Source organism: Pogoniulus pusillus, chromosome 26 (assembly GCF_015220805.1).
Source record: "Pogoniulus pusillus isolate bPogPus1 chromosome 26, bPogPus1.pri, whole genome shotgun sequence".
NCBI classification, from domain to species: Eukaryota; Metazoa; Chordata; class Aves; order Piciformes; family Lybiidae; genus Pogoniulus; species Pogoniulus pusillus.
In genome coordinates this window covers 5,400,950-5,408,263 of record NC_087289.1, presented here as the reverse complement: position 1 = coordinate 5,408,263, position 7,314 = coordinate 5,400,950, and the positions used below count along the sequence as shown (strand labels likewise).

At 59.6% G+C, this 7,314-nt stretch overlaps 1 long non-coding RNA gene across 1 annotated transcript; it reads left to right on the top strand.

Moving 5' to 3' along the window:
- The first annotated feature begins 722 nt into the window (after positions 1-722).
- Positions 723-5,937, top strand: LOC135186895 (uncharacterized). Its single transcript, XR_010307137.1, has 2 exons — positions 723-4,421; positions 5,252-5,937. It is a non-coding gene; the product is annotated as an uncharacterized LOC135186895 (long non-coding RNA).
- Positions 5,938-7,314: the final 1,377 nt, after the last annotated feature.

The following is a 7,314-nucleotide window of genomic DNA, read 5'->3' as shown; positions in this document are numbered from 1 at the left end:
CCGGTGCCCCATGGCGGTTCCGGTACCCCGCCAGCTCCAGCGGCCACGGCGCAGAAGGCAGCGGCCGCAGGCAGGCAAGCGGGCGGGGTCGTGCCGGCTGGGGTTTAGCACCCCCCATCCCGGCACCCCAAACCCGCGCCCGCACCGAGGGCAGCGGGGCTCCCCAGGGGCACTCAACGGGGGGGTGTGAATCCCCAGGGGGTCAGGGGGTGCATGCCCTTTGTCGGGAAGGGGCCGAATCTGGAATATGCAAAGAACAAAGGACCGGGGGAGGAGGGCATGGAAAAATACCCGGCGGGAGAGGAGGGTTGTTGGGCTGCAAACCGGGCTGGGGGCGACGGTGCGTGGTACAAGGGCTGAGGGTTGTCAGGGCATCCTGCCTGCAGCACCCCACCGGTCGGGGGGGAGGGGGGCTGCTCTGAGCTGGAGGCTCTTAAAGTGCCAGGGCTTGTAGCCATCCCAACGGGTGTAGACGTGTGGGTGAGTGGTGCTCACCCCACTCCATCTCGGCCATTCTACTTCAGGTTTAGGGGTGCAGAAAGGCTGCAGGATTTGCATATGGATTAGGAGGCCCAGAGTGCAGCAGGGAGGGGTGAATATGTGTGTGGGCACAGAGGTGCCATGCAAGGGCTTTGCAGCTCTGTGCGAAGTGGGTTTAAGGGTATTGTGCTTGTTGCAAAAAGAGGGGGTGGCAGTGGGGGAAAAAAGAGTGGGGAGGGAGATGGATTCATGGGGCTGGCACTGTCCCCTTTCTGTGCTGGTGGCAGACATGCTGCCTGTGGTTGCCCGCATGATCCGCCCACTGCTCTGCCAGCCACTTCTGTGCTCTGCACCCCAGTGCCCTCGCCGTGAACTTGGAGCTGGGGGTACTCCGGGAGAGCAGGCTGCGCTGCGCAGGCACCGAGCCCGCAGCGGCCCCGCACGACGGCAGCGCTCCCTCTTTTAAGCGATCTCCTCTGCGTGACCGACGCTTGCTGCTCCAGTAGCTCCAGGTTTGCACGGCCTGGAATGGGGCTAGCCGCTGCTACCCTCCTTCCAGAAGCCTCTGGGTGCAGCTGAGCCGTTTCTCCGGTGGGTCTTGGGTGGGTGGGAGCCTACAGCAGTAAGCGATTTGCATACAACACGCCGAGGCTTGCTGCCAGACTACGTGTCCCAGCGTGCTCCGCTGCCTGCTCTGCTGCCTGCTCTGCTGGGTGCTACAGAGGCTTCCTCGGTCTGGGTGAGGTGGGCTCTGGCAATGGAGGACAGTGACAGGAGGATGAGGACAAGAGGGTGAGACCATGTTTTGGCTTTGCTGTTAGACACAGATTGGCCAGAGCTATTGCAGCCCACAGGAGGAGGTGAAAAGACAGCTGGACTACATGTCCAGGAGTGTCTGCATGTGCTTTGTCACTGTGTCTCTAACCACCATGTGGTCCCAGCCCCCTGCAAAGGTAAATGGGAATTTTGGGGCCTGCTTTGAGTCAATTTGTGCCACCCCATGCTCCATATGTGGAGCGGCCTTCTCTTGGGTCCTCATGGAGCCACCAGCGTGTCAGAATGGCCAGAGCTGGAGCTGTGCTCTCTCTTTCTGTTAGGTAGTCCTACAAACATGGTCCTCTTCAAATCAGTCATCTGCACTGCTGATGCCTCTGTGCTCTTCCCTCCTCTGGCACAATGCCCTACAGTATGGCGCGGAAGCCTCGGTGCATGCCCCAGCTCCTCTCCCAGTCTGCACAGTTTGCACATGCTAACCAGATGCTGTCGCTGTGATGCCACCATCCCATCTTCTCTCCCTCTTTTTTTGCCCCTTCCACTCTAGAAACATTGGCATTGGGTCAGCAGCTGTTTTCTGCCCTCCTGCAGCACTTGCTGGGTGGGTGGCATCTGCTCACCCGGGGGTGGGGGAGAGGAGTGTGGCAGGGTGAGGCGAGAGCAGGAGATCAGGGTGAGGGATAAAGCCAGGCCTATTTTTATACTGCAAAGTAATTACCAGAGCTTTCCAATGCTTAATCTGCTGAGAGCACCCCAGTGCGATTGGATCCCTCCCCGAGCCTGGCAACAATTCTCCCATCACACGTCTCCTGCGTCAAAGCCCCGTAAACTCCCACACTTGGGCTCACATGTGCTGCAGAGCTGCTGTCTGTCTGTCCCCCACCCCTAGCAGCCTCTGGCCTAGGAACGAATATGGGGACCCCATCTGGGACCCTGGTTCGTGGCCAGGAAGGGAGATCTTACCACTGACCTCAGCAGGGCAGGATGGAGCCTTGCAGCCTTGGCCTCTTGTTCAGCCTGCTGTGGACATCTCTTTCCCTGCATCTTAGATGGAACTGCTGGGTAGATTTGGGTCTCAGCCGTTTGAACACACTGAATACATGCTTTCCCCTATAGCTGCCTCCCAGGGATTTTTGGCCAGGGTTAGCTGCTCACATAGCACCCTCCAGCACTCATCCGGCTTGGTTCCCGTCAGCACAGGCAGGGTCCAGGGAGCCCCTCTCCTGGCGGTGCACAAGATGTCTAGCCAGCAGTGCCAAGTCTCATTTGGCACCTTTCCCAGCCTCTCCCCGTCCTGTCGCCATGCCAGGGGTTTGCTGAAGAACCTGTTCCATAGCTCCCGCCATGGAGAAGGAAATGACAGGCGGTTTGCGGCAACATCTTTCATCCTGGGGCTGGGAGACTGCTTTGCACACACCGTGTGCAGACAGTTCTGGGGTGGAGCACAGGAGCTGCTCAGCCTGGGGATGGAGGTGAGGGCTTGGGTTGGCTCTCATCTTCCTTTACCCATCCTGTTTTCAGTGCCCACCGCTCCCCAGTGCTTCACGGAAAGCTAGACTGGCGTGTTCAGCCCTGCTCCGTGGTGGGGCTGTGTGTGCTTTCTGTACCACAGTTCCTACACTTGGGACCCTGTAGAGTTCACAACACTCTTGCTGAGTGTTTGGAAGTATCCCTTGATCCAGGCTATCTCGGTGCAAGGCAGCAGACACAAAGTAAACTTTGTAGTGTACCGGATGCAGTGCTGCTTTTCCACAGCAGAACCCAGGATTGTGAAGGGTCATCTGCCTTTGGGTTATCCCCAGGTGACCCCACCAATGTCCCTTCCCCCTGCCTGGGAGGGACCTGGCTTTGAAGCCACCCTGCCTGCTGCCTTGCCTAAGCCAATGGCCATAAAAGGCCCTGAAATGGAGGAGCCAGACAAGGAGGCCAGGCTGCTGCTGGAGCCCAAGAGGGATCATCCTGTCTGCCCACGCAGGCTGAGCTTGCCAGGATGTGGGAGTGGGAGTCTGGTTGGGGGAAAGCAGCCCAGCAGCCTGGAGCAGGGTCAGGAGTCTGGGGCACGCTGTGCTCCCCTCCATCTCCCTTTACTTCCCAGAGGACACATTTGGGCTGTGCCTCAAGGTAGTGGAGACCTACATCACCTCCCGTGAGGGGCTCGGTGTGGGGGTAGAGCTGTCTTTTCATTGGGCACCTGAGCCGTGGGGCTGTGTGGGCCAAGGGGCATGTAGAGGGCTCTCCTGCTGGCCCCCCGCTTCCTCTCCCCAGACAATGGCTGCCCTTTGTTGGGGTTTTACACACCCGGCCCCCTTCCCTGTGGCCCAGCTGGTGACATTTTACCACCTCCATATTCACATGGGGATTCAAAGGGCACAGATGCAGCGTGAAACCACAAAGTGCCGCCTCCCCCCACTCCTGTTTTCCCTCTACAGCATCCCCAGGGAGGCAGGGCTAGGATGCATGGATGGGATGCACACAGCAGGAACCTCCCTCCGTGGCTATTTAAGAGGCAGTCCTTGAAGGGAGGGGGCCCTTGGGGAGCCCCTCTCCGGGGCTCCCTCCATCCTCCTGCCCTTCCCTTGCTAACAGCCCTCCATTATTTTGTCAGTCTTTTGAGATTCTTGCCTTCCATCCGTGGCTGAAAGGGGCTTGGCACATCAGACACCCACCCACTCGTGGGAGATGAAGGGAGGCAGCATCCAAGTTAGTGATGTTTGACCTTTTGGAAATGGACCCATGGAGATGGAGCTGTGTGGGTGGTACCCACCTCTGCCCTGCTGGCTCCTGGCTGCCAGAGCAATGCCAAGTAAGCTGGCATTGCCAGCCCTGGCATCACCCTGGGCTCATGGGTGTAACAGCTCTGTGGGTGTAGTTGATCTGTTGGATGCACAATGGCCCCTGTCCCTTTGGAGAAGTCCTAGTACACAGGCATCCAACTCTTGCCCCTTCACTCCCACTCCCAGACCTCCAGGGGCTTTCCCTCGAGGACCTGGGCAAGTAGCCCAGTTCCTCCCAACTGGTCACTGCCTCCGCAGGGGCCTTGGGAAAACGGCCTGTAAACAGGCAGACGGAGGGCGTGAGTCACAGCCACCGAGAGGGAAAGAAATGCACGAGGGGAATTTGCAGCATGCATTGGGTCATGGGGATGAATCCAGCTTCTCCCAGCAACGGTGAGTGGCTGGCACATAGGTGCTTTCCTGCACTGCTGGCTCTCCCAGGCAGGGCTGATTACCCCACTGATGGGACTCTGTCCAGACAAGCTGCAAAACAGAGATCCAGCCCTCGGCCCCACCAAAAGCATCCCCTCCATCCTTGCCGCTTTTATCCCAAGGGGTGTGCTGTCCCTGCCCCGGAGGTGGCTGCGTTTCAGCTTGCAGCACCCTGCCCCATAGAGCCATGCAGATCACTTCCCTGCTGAAAGTCACCCCGCCGCGGTTATTTTTGGCTGGTGGCGCGGCCGGAGGAGCTGGCTCTGACCCAGCCGCTGCAGCGCACCCCGTTTGGAATTACGTCTTGCTGGTGGGTAGTGCTTGGGCGAACAGGCTGCCTTCAGCATCCCCTCTCGCAGCTGCCAAATACCTGCCTGTTCCGGTGCCCGTGTGTAAAGCAAGAGTGCTATCTAGTGGCTGGTCCCTCTGGCACCAGCCACCTCTGCGAGGGTGGCTTTCCCATCCCAGCCTGGGGACTGGTAGCCCAAGGCGGTGAGAAGTTTATTTGAGGGCCGAAAAATGCTGCTCTTTGCCCAGTCCTCATTGGAGGCTGGAGGGGGAGCCAGGGCTTGGAGCCATGCGAGTGGGTGTGCAGGACCTGGGAGTGTTTGCTAGGTTGGGGGGTGCCTGCGTTAGCTGCGGGGGAAGGATGCACCGTATGAGGGGCATGTGTATTTGCTTGGGGGTGTGGGCAAAAGCATCTTACACCATATGCCTTGTTCAGGACACACGTTCGCAGTGTGCACTTTGAGGAACACCCATCCTAAACCCTTGCATGCTTCTCTCTCCAGAGCCCTCGCCAGCGCGGCGTCCCCTGGTGCATCAGCCTCTGTCCCCTTCCGCATCAGGGCAGGCGCAGCCATGTCAGGGTTCGTGCCCCCTGCCCAGGCAGGGCCAGGGCGCGCCTGAGCAGTGCTGGGGGCGTTAGGGGTGGGGAATGCACTGCATCTTTTTATACCCCTAAATCCCCCGTGGGCTCATTTTGTTATCCCACCCCCTCCGCGGTTGGCTGCGGCAGGGCTCCGCGGCTGACGTCACTAATATATGCTGATTTATGCGCGGGGGGGGACACCTCACCGCTGCCCCGGTCCCTCTGCCCCGCCCCCTCCCCCCCTCCCTCGGTCCTGGAGTCCCCCCGCAAACGGCCCCCGCCTCTGTCCCTCCCTGCCTGCCCTGCGGGTTGCCGTGGGAACCGGCCCGGTCTTCTGATGTCACCGAGACGGTTGCTACGCGACCGGTCCGTTCGCCCGTCCCCGCGTGAGGTCACTGTCGCCATGGCGACGGGCCGGTGCGGCGAGAAGCGGAGGGGGGGGATGCGGGGCCTCCCCCGGGGCCGGGCGGGGCGGACTGCGGCGGGAGGGCGGCCCCGCGATGGGGGACAGACTCGGCGCGGGGAGAGGGGTGTCGTCCCCGGGAAACAGCGAGAGGTTTGCATTCAAAAGAGTGGAAAACGGAAAATAAAGCTTGTTTTGGCTCAGCCTGGGTTACTATTTTTAGAAATCCTGGTGGAAAAGCTGTCTGCGTCGGGAAAAGTCGTCTCATCCCCCGTGGAAACGCACTCCCCCGTGGAAACAGGCAGCTGCCGGGAGTGGGTCATGGGCGGGCTGAGGGCGATGTGCCCCACCAGGGTGGTATTGACCGCCCGGCAGTGCTAAAGCTGCAGCCCAGCTGCTGCGGCGGTCCCGCTGTCCGGCCGCTGGGAGGCCGTGGGGTTATACATCTCCCGCAGCCGCTGCGCCTGTTGCAGGCGGTTTAGCCCTAAGCCCTGACATCTGCTTGGCGGAAAGCAGTGGTGCTGCTCCTTCCGAGGCACAAATCCCTGCTCCCTTCTGCTGCCGGCCCTGGGATCCTGGCTGGGCCGGACAGGATGACAGTCTGATGGCTTCACTCATCCAGGCTGGTAGCCCTGGACCCTCAGGCACACCTGCTCAGAGCCCCTTTTCCCTGGGGACCTGTCCTGTCTCTCTGCCATGCTGTCCCTGAAGATAGTGGCCATCGTTGCCAGCCGTGAAACTGCAGGGATTAGTATCTTCCTCTGACCTAGGATTTAGCCAAAGCTACTTAGTGAGAGCCAGGCAGGAAGGCAGCAGCCAGCTTGGTTGGACAGAGAGACAGGGAAAGCTGGGATATGCAGTCTGACCTTTCCTAGGGATGCAGAGTGGAAAAGGGGTTGCCCAGGTTTAATATAAGCTCAGCATCTCTTGGTGAGACCCTGGGTTCAGCCAAACCAAGTGTCCTGCAGTGTCTCCCTTTGCTCCAGGGAGCCCCCAGCCTCTGGCTTATTTCAACAGCCTTTGGGCCAAATCTCCACCTTGCACAGGTGGGACAAAGGGACCAGGAAAGGGCAAACATTGCTCTCAGGGTGCTGCCAGTCAGGATGTTGGACAAGAACTGGCAGATGGAGATGGGCAGACGGAGGAGTGTGAGGACAGGATGAGACACTGTTTGCTCTGACGGGATCTTGGCTCACTGCTGGTTAAATAGCTGCTGAGCTTACTGGGGCTGGGAGCTCCTGGAGATGGAAGAGGATGGGCACAGAGATGAGGACAGGGATGGAGATGAGGACATTTGGTGATTCCACAGAGTAGGAGACAGCTGTGGGGAGAACAGAGAAGAGCTTGTCTGCTAAAATTGCAGAGTGGAGGCATCTGGCTGTGAGGGATGGAGCAGGATGTGGAGGGGACCTGCAACCCTATTTGGGACATTTGTGTGTCCTGCTGCATGTACTGCCATGGTGTGGGACCCCCTGGACCACTGCAGAGACCAACAAGGAAAACTCCACATTGGACCTATGCTAACTGCATCAGGTGAAGCTGTGAGCAGCAGAAAGCCCCCATGCTGCTGAAGAACAGAG